General features: G+C 38.6%; 1 protein-coding gene across 6 annotated transcripts in view; it reads left to right on the top strand.

Moving 5' to 3' along the window:
- Window positions 1-12,696, top strand: part of APBB2 (amyloid beta precursor protein binding family B member 2) — a 374,634-nt gene that overhangs the window by 137,706 nt on the left and 224,232 nt on the right. The gene's annotated exons all lie outside the window — the stretch shown is intronic.

Genomic DNA, 12,696 nt, shown 5'->3' with positions numbered 1-12,696 from the left:
AAGTCCAATTCAGATTAGCCTTGTATTAGCAATCGCCTCTCTTCTTCCATGTCTCTGTATGTGTAGAGGCATCTTTTAATGAGGCGTTTAGCTTCCCAACAAAGAACACCCCTTTCAGACAGAGGCTGTAATGAACTCCATTTCAGAACATTTTCTTTCTTTCGTTCTTTCTTTTTTTAAGATTTTCACAAGGTTTATTCCAGTCCCCCATGGATCATAAAATCATATAGCGCCGAGTCCAGGACAAAGGCCAGGCCGTCTCACCTCTGGACAGAAGAGTGTTAAGCTTCCCCAGGGAGAAAGCTTTTGTGTTTTCCAAACAAAGGGAGTCTGCAATCTAGTATTCTTTGGTGAGGAAATACTGTATGTCATAGTACTCAAGCTCGAGAAGCTCATCCAAATTAGAATCTCTCTGGCTACTTTTTGGTGTCCATTCTTGATCCTTTTTGGTTTTATTCTTTTTGGTACCCACCCATGCCAGTGATCATAGCTGCCCATCCTTCATTACTATTTGTGTCTTGGATAGAACCATTCTTTTTCTCCAGAATTTCCCTTTCTCTCAAACGTGCCTGTTTCTGTCTAGGGTATCGCCATCCATCTAGTTACCTGTTCAAAACCTGGAATTCCTTGTTCACGCTCTCCTCCCACATCCAATCCATCTATATGTCTTGTCAGTTCTGCGTCCATAATCTATCTCTCACATCTTGCCCTTCTCTGTCTCCACATCTCACCCTCATGCCTTGGGGCCTGCAGTCATCTCTTAATTGTTCCCCTGCCTCAGATCTCTCCCCTTTTGACCCACCTTCCTGCCAAAGTGATGTTTCTCTAATTCATCATGTCCTTACCCTGATGGGTGAGTGACTCTCTGTTATCTCTGGGAGCAAATGCAAATTCACTTTACCTCTTCCATCTTATCTGTGATTCATGGATTCCATGGTTCGGTCAGTCTGGTCTTCTTCCTCTTCCCACACACAGTACTTTCTTCATTTCTAGGCTTTCCCGCAAGCTGTTCTCCAAACTTGGGATACACTGCCTTCCTTCTCTACCTCTACTAAGTATATTTATTTTTCTTCAAAACTCAGCGTAAATGACACCCTTTAGCACCCCCCTGCTGCCTTCCTCTGTAAAATTAACTTTATATATTCTGTCTAAATTTTTATCTGTGTATGATAGAGTGGAAGCTACTGAGGGTAAGAACCATTTCATTTTTCCTTCATATCTCCAGTGCCTGTCACAGATAAGCTGTTGAATAAATGTTTGCTTATTGATTGCTCAACAACAATTTTTCTTTCTTTTCCTCATGACTTCTTTCTCTCTCCATCACTCCCAAAGGAAAATGACTTCTTTGGCCAGCAAACCTAGCACTTAGTACTTTAAGATTTGCAAAACACTTTACATGTATTTTATCCTCAGAACAGTCCCGTGAGATGTTACCTATGCCTCCATTTTACTTTTTTTAATATACCATTGCCTCCCATTTTACATATGACAAAAGTAGAAGCTGGTAGAGTTTAAGTGACTTGTCCAGCTGCTAAGCATCTGAGACAGGATTTAAACTCTGTTCCTCCTAACTCAAAATCCATCACTCTATTCATTAGTCACCAGTCTAATTCCAGTCCATGTCAGCTTCCATACTGGGCATATTGGAGAACTCATTACTTCATAGCTCTAAAGCTATGCAAGGCTCTAAGGCTTTTAAATTAAATTCCCTATTTTTTATTTAATATTTTATTTCCCCAATTACATGTAAATCAATTGTAATATTTTTTTTTTCAAATTTTGATTTCCAAATTCTCTCTCTCTCTCTAAAGGCAAGTAACTTAACTGTACAAGTGTGGTCATGCAAAATACATTTCCATGTGAGTGATTTTGTGAAAGAAAACACAGGCAAAAAACAATTTTTAAAAACCCTAGAAAAATACAGAAAAAAAATCTCTTTGATCTGCATTCAGACTCTACCAGTTCTATCTCTGGAGATGAACAGACCTTTCATCATAAGTCCTACAGGATTATCTTAGATAATTTTATTGCTGAGAATAGCTCATTCACAATTGATCATCATACTATATTGCTGTTACTGTGTACAATCTTCTCCTGGTTCTGTTCATTTCACTTTTCATAAGTTCCTGTAAGTCTGTTCATGTTTTTCTGAGAGCATCTGGTTCATCATTTCTTCTTCTTCTTTTTTTTTTTATCAATAGTATTTTTTTCCAATTATATGTAAAGATAGTTTTCATTGTTGATTTTTGTAAGATTTTGAATTCCAATTTTTTTCTCCCTCCTCCCTTACTTCCCTCCTCCCCACAATCTGATATAGGTTATACTTATACAGTCATTTTAAACATTTTCATATTTTTCATGTTGTGAAAGTAAAATCAGTACAAAAAGGAAAAAAGCACAAGAAAGAAAAAGAAAATAGATAGCAACAGAAAAAGAAACTGAAAATAGTAAGCTTTGATCCACATTCAGTCTCCATAGTTTTTTTCTGGATATGGATGGCATTTTCCATCCCAAGTCTGCTGGAATTGTCTTGGATCATTTCATTCCTGACAAGCTGCTCATCATTTTTTAAAGCACAATAATATTCCATCACAATCATATATAACAACTTGTTCAGCCATTCCCCAATTAATAGACATTTCTTCAATTTCTAGTTCTTTGCCATCACAAAAAGAGCTGCTGTAAATATTTTTGTACACATATGTCCTTTACCTGGGATTTGGATGTAATAGTCGTATTGCTTGAGTATATGTGGCTTTATATCCCTTTAGGCACAGTTCCAAATTGCTCTCCAGAATGTCACCTCTCTCATTTTACATATGAAGAAACTGAGTCCCATGGAGGTTTATTTGAACTTGTGTGCTCTGACTCCAGAGATGGTGTTCTTTCCACTGTCCCGTGCACTTTTCCATCCCACCCCTTCCATTGGGATACCTCTAATTGTTAGGATGTTTTCCCCTTTTTTTGATATGAATCCTGCTTACCTTTTTGCTGGTGATAGTAGCTGGCAATTGGGCAAACAGGGCAGTTGTCTCCCATTAGATAAACTTTCATATTTTTGGAAACTTCAGGTTTCAAGTGTTTTTTGGTATGACCTATTACATTACTTGTTTATGATTTTTTTCTCTCTCTTTTTTTTAAATTTAGAGAATCCCCAATGACGAAACTCAATTTTTAATCTTAGAAAGTTGCCTGGGGACACTGAAAGTTGGGTGATCTTACCTACAGTCTCAAAGCAAATTAGGATTAACTATGGGTGTGACTGGATCCCAAGATTTCCAGTTTTCTGTCTACCACACTAGGCTGCCTCTTATTCTTTGTTTCTAAAATAGAATTGTAACATGAATAAATGAATAAGAGATAAATAAAAATCATGACTCTGAACAGACTGCATTAATTCCTATTCAATTGCCTGTGTGTTTTCTAACTTTCAGATGATCTGTAGCAAGTTTAAGAAATTTTTGTCTTTTTTTTCCCTCTCCCTTCCCCATTATCAGTTGGTGTGTGCTTAAGGAAAGTTAATTTTTATGTTAGCCCAAAGCATAACATAAATATTAAATTCCAAGAAAGATATCACAATATATTCTAAATTTGAATTTAAAATGACTTCTTTTTTACCTTAATTTCACTTTACCTGTTCCATTTATCTCATCATTGAAAATATTAAAATAAAATATATTAAGTGTTGGTCCACTGTGAGCCACAAATCTTTCAAAATTCATTGTATCAAGGTAGTCTGGCCTAGCTTCTCAGTTTGTGGAGATTTTTTTTTTTCTCCTGAAGAGAATTGCTTATGCTTATGAATAATAGCTTTATAGAACTTCCACAATGAGAATGGTTCATAAGAAAATAATCTGTCATTTTATCCCTTTCTATGATTTTTTTCCTTTTTCCTCCCTCCCAATGTTACCATTTTACTTGTGATTTCAAGCTCCAATAACAAGGACTCCAGTATCGTTGTTCAGTGGTTCCAGCCATTATCTGACTCTCTGTGACCCTAAGGTTTTGTTAGTGGAGATAAGGGCACGTTTTACCATTCCTTCTCCAGCTTATTTTACAGATGAGGAAACAGGGTGAAGTGACTTGCCCAAGGTCACACAGATAAACATCTGAGGCTGGATTTGAACTTGGGTCTTTTTGAATCCACTTGTGGTGCTCTATTTACTGTGCCATTTCGTGTATCACATATATAAACACATGACACTGGTCCTGCCTGACCCAGGAACTCCTGGCAGTTCCTCCATCAGATGCTTGACTTTGAACTACTTTTTCTGAGGGGAAAGGAAGAGTTAGGTTCTTCCTTTGAAGCCCCAGAATTCTGGGTGCCATCTCCTGGCCCCTTCCAGACAATTGTGTACAAAGTAATGACACAGATTTCAAGCCGGTCTGCTCACAAAGTCCTCTGAAGGCAGAGACAAATTAAAGCTTCAAAATATCTTTGATTTCCATTTTGATGACTGGGTTATCTGAGAGAAGTCAAACTGCTCGTTGCCTTTTCATAATGATGGTGATGATAGCTAGTATTTAGAGAGCACCCACTGTGTGCTAAGCACTCTATTAAGGGATTTACAAATATTACCCAATTTGCTCTTCACTGCGGTCCTAGGAGGTGGGCGCTATTATTATCCCCGTATTGCATTTGAGGAAATTGAGGCAAACAGGGTGTTGCAGGTCACATTGCTAATTTATGTCTGGACTTTTTAGAGCATCAGGAAAAATGTAGCGCAACTTAGAATAAATTCTAATAATAATTAATATGACACAATTAATAACATAATTAATGTTTTGGGTGTATACAGAGAAGTTTCAGTCACTCAGAAAATTAATTTCTGGGAAGTAGCTTATTGCCCAACAAGCTGAATAAATGTTATATATTAGCCTATGTCTCTATGTCCACCTGAGTTTAGAGGCGCTTTACTTGATATAGAGAAAAAGTTGGAAGGGATCTGTTCTTTCTCACTTAAATTATCTCTTACCAAGGGCTCTTATGACAGAAAATGTCTTCTTATCTAGCAGTGTAGGTCGAGGTCATAGATACTGAATAAAATAAGGTTCCGGAATTGTCCCCTGGGCTCGCAAGCTGAATGACCTCTGTCAAGCTCACCACTTCTGCCTTTCAGCGCTGGGGAAGATGAGGAAGGCGAGCCCTGTTCTCACGATGAGTGGAGATCGTGGCCTTGGTCTCTAGAGCCGACGTGTCCTGGCTGTGGTTGTCGGTCCTCCCTTCTCCAAGAGCCCCGGGACATCCAGGAGGCAGTGCTGTGATGTGACAGTGAGAAGGAGGGGGGGCTGGGCAGTCACCAGTGGCCCAGTCAGTCATGAGGGCGAGGGAAGAAGGAAATGGATGAGGGAAAGAATGGTCTCTTGTACTAATCAGAAAAAAGTTTCAGAGTGGCTGGGTTATCAGTTCTAGACAGTATCTACCTGTGTTTTTCCTGGAGTTAGAGAAATGCTTTGGAGTCATTGAGTGACTTTGTCTCACCGTCAGTCTTCTTGAATTTCTATTTATCCCTTAAGGCATAGAGTTAAGGTTAACTGTATATATGTGTATATGTGTGCATGTGTGTGAGAGAGAGAGATAGAGAGACAGAGAGAGACAGAGACAGAAACAGAAGGAGAATTTTCTTTTTGTGAATCGATTCGATTTGAAGGAGACAGATTATTGTGGATTTGTATGTGGGCAATTTTAAGTAATGTTTGCTTATTGAAATGTTGAGTCTTCCTGGTGTCCCCTAAGACAAGAAGTGTAAGATGATCTTAGGTCCTCAGTTAACAGAGTCAGAATGAACTTGCCAGCACAGAATTAAACTCTTCTCTGCGGAAACTCGACTCATTCTTGTCCATTTTTTAATCTGGGGCATATCAGTCTGGTAGAGAAAAGTCCTTCCGCTGGTGCAAGATCAGCAGCTGATCTGTACCTTATACCAAGGTGTTGCCCATGGCTCGGGATCATCACTCCAGAGTCCTCATTCAGCAGTTAGATTAAAATATATCTGGGAATTATGTAGCAAATAAATACAGTACAACAACATATAGATAATATCACATTTTAAAGCTGAGTTGACATGTGGCCCCCCAGGCACCCTTAGGGACTGATTTGTGATCTCCGTTTTGATGATTTTGGCACTATTGACTAGCAGCTAAAATGGAATTGTCCAGAGACTCACAATTAATGTGTCAGCGACCCTCCCGCCTGCCAGTCTTTCCCTGTCTCCTCTAGACGAGGAGCTCGTAGCTTTGGTGTGGGCCATGGGCCCCTTTTTGGAACAATGTTTTTAAATAAATGTAGGAGATGCTAATTTTCAATTGGAGATTAATGGAGGAAAAAGATATAAAGCTTGTGCCGGGCGGCCGTGTGCTTCTCTGTCAGAACTGGTAGGCCGTGTTGTCAGCCAACCAAGGTGCAGGGGGCCGTTCACAGGCTGTAGAGCGAGATGGGAGGACAGGTGCGGTAAAGGTAGGCAGGCCAGGGGCGGCGTCCAGAGCTCACACTGATCTGTGGCCACAAGGGGGAAGCCGATTTGAACACGTGGGTCTGAGGTCCGGCTTCATAAAGAGAAGCAAAAATGGAGTTGGGAAGTGTTGGCAGAGGTCAAGCTGGACAGGAGGAACCGTGCAAGGGATGGCATTCAAATCAGGAGACTGGTGCATTGTGGGATCTGGAATAAGCAGGCAAGTCCAACTGATAACATCGCCATAATTTGAAGGGGTTATCTCAGCTGAGAGGCAGTCTGCTTCCTGTCCTGACCCTCAGCAGCTTTCCTGGAAAGATGCTCCTTGGAAAGGGGAAGGCTTCTATAAAACAAGTTTTAACCTGGAGTCTGTATTTTTTTTTTTTTTAACAAAACACTATGTTTTGATAGCTGAATTTCAAAATAAATTGGTTTTCTTTCCAGTTCTGTGTATTTGGTTTTGTGGATTTAGAAACATCATTCTGAGAAGGGCTTTGGCACGTTGAACACTTGCTTGACTTCCTGATTGCAGTCGATGGTCACCTGGGGGTGTCCTATAAATAAATGAACAAAAGAATAGGAGAGGGCAGTGAAGGGAAAGGAGGGTGCAGCGGGTCACAGCAATCAGAACGACCTGGTCAACTTGGGATGGTTTCACACAAGGGCTTAACTAGGTTGGGTCTGTATTGATTGTAGCATAGAATCTGACTCTTGAAACCTCAGATGGTTGAGTCATTTCCTCCAGTAACAGTGGGGCCAGGAAGGTGTTAATTGAAAGCAGCCAAGGCGGTGTAGCATCACCAGGGGCGTCTGGCCCACATGCTGGAGCTGATCCAGGGAATGGAAAAATGCATGGGAAGCGGGCTTGGTATCGGGAGACCTGGGCTTAGTCTCCGATTAGTGGGGGTATCTTAGACAAGTGAATGGGGGCAATCGATCTGGACTTCATTTTTTTTTTTTTAACATGTAATGAATCTTTTATACGAAGCCAAGAAAGGCTTCTCATAGAAGACATTGTTTGAAGAAGACTAGAGATCCAAAGAGGAAGAAGTGAGAGTGTTCTCAGGCATAGGGTGGGGAAAGTCATACCACTGTGTCTGAATTACTGAGTGTAAGTAGGGAGAAGGAAAGAGTAAAAAATTGGAAAAGTAGAAAAGGAGCAGATTGTACCAAAATTTTAGACGTCTAAAGATTTTACATTTGATCCTAGAGATAACTGGGAGCCCCTGGAGTTTATTGACTTAAACTTAAACTTAAAAAAAAAAAAAATCACTTTGCAAATCACTTTATGCACTCTTGTGGTATTTTCTTAGGGCCATGTTCTCTAAACCCTATCTTTTTAAACTGTGGTTTTAAGACTCCCATATGGAGTCTCATAACTGATTGTGATGGTGGAAAATTATGGATGATTATTGGTAAATTTCTAATTTGTTTATCTATTTTATATACCTATATACTCAGGGCCAGGTAAAAATTTCTTATGCAAAAAGGGGTCACGAGTGGAAAAAATGTAAGTAGTCTTGCTTTAAGCCTATTAAGCCTTTAAAAATGATCTTTAGCCAAAATTTGATTCTGAAATTCTGTCCTGAATCTCCTCAGTGTTCTAATCTAAAAGATCCATGCTTTACCTCTTATGCTGGCTACTCATGTGACACTCCCTGGTCGTAGAGAGTAAGAAATAATGATATTGTATAGATATAGAACATACTCCTGCTCCCTTAGTCAGTGATGGCTATGTTATATAGTTAGAATACTCAGAACACTAAAAGATGAGAAAACTCCCATATTTGAAGCTATTATTGCCACAACTTACTGGTAAAATCCAAGAAAATATAAAAACATGTTGTGATCCAGAACTTCTGTAAAGACCAAAGTAAATATCCTATTCACTCTTGGAAAGACCTAGAGCCTTGTTGTCTTGAACCATTTGCTTTTAAGATAGATATGTTGTGTCGGGGAGAGTTGGATTTGGAGTTGGATTTACTGATTCTAATGTACAAAATAGGGATAATCATATGTAAGAGATCCATATCTCACAGGAAAGTTGTGAGAATCAACTGAAATAGTCTATAATATATTTTGAAGATTTCAAAGCACTAGATGAAAATGTTGGTTATTATTCTGTTTACTCAATAGATATAGTTGCCCATTTAAATCTAGAAGTGCATTGGATAGAGTCCTGGGCCTGGAATCAGAAAGAGCTGAGTTCTGAGTTTTCAGAAACAATCTAGCTGTACGTGGGCAGATTGTTTAATCTCTATCTGGAAAAAAAAAAAAAAAGGAGATAATAATGACACTTTCTTCCTAGGATTATTTTGAGGATGAAATGAGAAAATTTTTATAAAGCATTTGATATAATTCCTGGCACTTAACAGTTTTTAATAAATGCTCATTTCCTTTCCCCATTCCTAGGAGTGAACAAGAAGAATTTTCTTTTTGTAATATTTGTGACTATCTGTGGTTGACCCCTTCCTTTTGGGGCATCCACCTACAGTGGCTCTTGTTTCATATTCCTGGTAGAATGGCAACTTGTCTAGAGCAACAACAAAGAAAGATCGCTTTTGTTTTTTCTCTCTTTATAAAAGATGAATTTAAACTTCACTGTCCAGAATAACCAACCTTTTGCAGTTTGGCCTTTGACTATTTTTCTTCTTTTTCTTGTCCTAGAACAGTGTTCAGTATGCATCTTTTGTAGAGGAGAGGTAAAGAAATGTCTTTCCCAGTTACGTACCCCTCAATAGTGCCTTCTCTTCTAAGTTTACTTTGCATTTACTCTGCTTATATCTTATGCATGATTATTTACCAACATGTTGTTTCTCTAATTAGAATTCATGCTTCCTGAGAACAGGATCTGTGTTTCTTTTTGATTGCCAGTGATTAACACTGCCTCTCATGCATCAAGAGCTGAGTAAATGATTATTGATTGGCTCCCTTCTTTGGTTGGTTGATTTTCATCTTGTGAAAAAGTTTCCTTTTTTCTTTAGCACAGAATAAAACAGTGCTATGTGAAATTTCTTGAGCAGTAGGAATTTTTTAATTTAAAAAATTTAATATAGAGTTTAATAACCATCGACAAAGACAACTAATGAAATAAACATACACAATAAGCAATCAAATTCTTTTTAAACCTCTTGGCATTTGGCAGAGTAGAACCAAATAGATTAACAGACAACAAGCAAACAAGAAATTCATTTGCTCTATGCTTTCCAAATCAGTTTGAGTAGTTTTACTCAGTGTGTCTGTACACTAGGGATCTCTAGCTCGGGAAAGAAACCTGTTTGACTCCTGGCTATATTGCATAAATAAAATTTAGGAAGATATGTCCTCTGGGCACCTGTGAAGAACTTCTCTGCCTTCTTGTCACATCAGGCTTTTATGGAAAGGGATGGGACCAGTAAACCTCTTCTCCCACTATTTCACATATGACCATGAAAGAAAATGAGCCTCAAAGGGTAGGAAGAGTAACATGGTCCAGAGAACACTGGATCTGCATGTAGAGGACCTCATTTTGTGTCTTGGTTTTGTGTCGTTGAGGAAATCCCTTTTCCTTCTTGGACTTCAGTTTACTCATCTGTAAATTGAAGGGATTGGAGAAGGCAGCATAGTACTGTGAAAAGGATACTGACTCTGACTTCATATGACCCTACCTTTGACAAATATTATAACAACAAATTTATTATATTGACAAATTATATTATATCGACAAATTATATTGACAAATTGTGTTATATTGACAAATATTATTTTTTAATATTTGTGTGACCTTTAGACCTCGATTTCCTTATCTGAATCAGAAAGAAATTGGCTAGATGACCTCTGAGTTCTCTACAAACTCTAGGTCTTTGATTCTGGGATCCTCTGTCTCAGCTAGCTTCCAAGATTCAATTCTAGCTCAAAGAATTGTGATCCAGCAATCCCAATTTTCTTCCCCTTCTCTATTATGAAGTCCCTGAGGTAATAGAGAAAGTTTGATGGAACAATCATAAAAGTTTTTTAATTTTTGGAGGAAATTCTTTGCTAGAAAGATGTGCTTAACAGAAGATTGAGGTGAAGCAGATGTGTTTTCCCCTAGAAATTGGCCAGAACAATTTTTGCTAAAAGATGTAGCAGAAAGAGCCAAGTAGGGAAATACTGGGAAGTCCCTTGCTTTGAACAAGGCCATTAAAGAAGGTAAAAAGGGTGAAATTTTGTGGCTTAGGTTTGTTTTTAATGTTTAATTGATTTTTTTAAAAAATCATTTTCCTTCCTCAAAATCCCTAACCTCTCCTTTGTAAACAAGAAGTACAGTTAGATTAAAAAAAAAAAAAAAAAAAAAAAAAAAAGGGCACATTCACCATGTTCAACACTTCTCCTCTAATATACCCTCTCCCAAACACCACCCCTGACCTCTTTCTAATAAAGGAAACGCCTTCCAGAAAACAACCACGTGTCAGCTGAATTTGTGCATGTCTGCTGCATTTGCTATCCCAAGAGAGGAAGAAGGAGGATTTCCTCATTTGTCCTCTAAAATTTGTGGTGGCCATTTCCTTTTTGTGACCTTTCCATTTACATCCACTGTATGTCATTCCTCGGTTCTTTCTTTCTTTTGTTTCAGTTTATACAAATCTTCCCATGATCCTCAAAACCCTTCAGCTAAATGGCCTCTTTATATCCAATACTGAGGTTGCAAAAGGTGTCCTTGAAGAACCCTGAAGTCGGAGTTAGGAAGACCTGTTTTGAATGCTGCCCCATATGCTTATCAGTTGCATGACTGCGTGATTTAATGAATTTAAGTCACTTCACCTCTCAGCCTCTGTTTCCATCTGTAAAATGAGGCTAGTTATAGCAACCACTCCACAAGGTGGTTATGAAGTCAAATGAGATAATGCTTCTAAAGTACATTGCAAATCTTAAAGGACTATTTATATATTAGTGATTAATATTTGATGATCTAATATTAATATTATTGTTATATATTAGTTATGATTCCTTTACATCGAGATATACTGCAATTTGTTCAACCATTCTCCAGCAATGGAGACCCACTTTGTTTCTCACCAAAAACTTGCTATGAACATTTTATTGTAGATAGATTTCCTTTTTGCCTTTGTCTTTCTTAGAATGCATGCCCAGTAGCAGGATTACTGGGTTAAAACTTATAAGCAAGTTAGTAAGTTTTCTCAAGTGATTCTGAATAGTTTCCCAGAAGGGTTGGGCCACTTTGCAGTTCCATCATCTACGTATTAGCGTGTCCACATCTTCTCACAATGTCTCCTCCACTGACTATTTCTACCCTTTATTCTCTTTACCAGTTTGATGGGTGTAGACCGAAAACTGGGGCTTGACTTTTCATTTCTCTGATTAGTAGTTTGTTGCATTTTTTGTTGTTCTTATTGTTGTTTTGTTTTCACCTATGGTGGTTTGCAGTTTGCCTTTCTTCTTTTGAAAACATTTTGTTTTTCTCCTTTGCTCATTTATTTCCCGGGGGATTGTGGGGCTCACTTCTGGAAAATAGACCAGATCGACTTGCTCACCAGGTATGCTGGACGTTTTCTCAGTTTTTGACAGACCTGAAATTCAAAGCTGTCCCCAGGGAGGTGAACTCTTGGTGAACTGAAATAAATTCATTAAAATACTTGCAAAATGAGACCAGCAAAATCTTGAGAGGAATGACTTTGTACAATTGGAACCATGACTGAAGTCTATGAGCTATTTTTCCTCCCTCATCCTCCTCCCTCCCCAGCCCGCCTCCCCCCACATGATTTATACAGTCTATTTGCTTGCATGGCAAATCTGTGGTAGTACATGGTTAGTTGATCAGTTAATGATGACATATTAAAGGGATTATCTCCATTTGAGTCTCCTCCCTCTCACTGTGTACAAAGAAGGCTTCAGTCTGTGCCAGATCTCCCTCTCCCTCCAATGTTTTTCAGTTTGTATGTGAAAACTGTTCCTCTTCTCCTAGGGCTTAATAATAATATGACAAACAACTCAAATTACATATTATTAATCTGGAAACTGTTGGCAAGACTCCCCAGAGACTCGACAGTGTTGTTTTTTTCTGTCATGTCCAATTCTTTGCCTTCTCCTTTCTCCCTTGTCTTGGGACTTAAGAGAAAGAGGGAAAGGAGAGAGAGAGAGAGAGAAAGACAGAAGAGATAAGGGAGAGACACAGAGAGAGAAAGAGACAGGGGGAGAGAGAGAGAAGAGAGACAGAGAGAAAGAAGCAGAGAGACAGAGGGAGAGGGGAGAGAGATCTAATCAG

The sequence above is a fragment of the Antechinus flavipes genome, chromosome 6 (assembly GCF_016432865.1).
Source record: "Antechinus flavipes isolate AdamAnt ecotype Samford, QLD, Australia chromosome 6, AdamAnt_v2, whole genome shotgun sequence".
Taxonomy (NCBI): domain Eukaryota; kingdom Metazoa; phylum Chordata; class Mammalia; order Dasyuromorphia; family Dasyuridae; genus Antechinus; species Antechinus flavipes.
The sequence above is the reverse complement of the archived record's forward strand: the minus strand, read 5'-3'. Positions and strand labels throughout refer to the sequence as shown.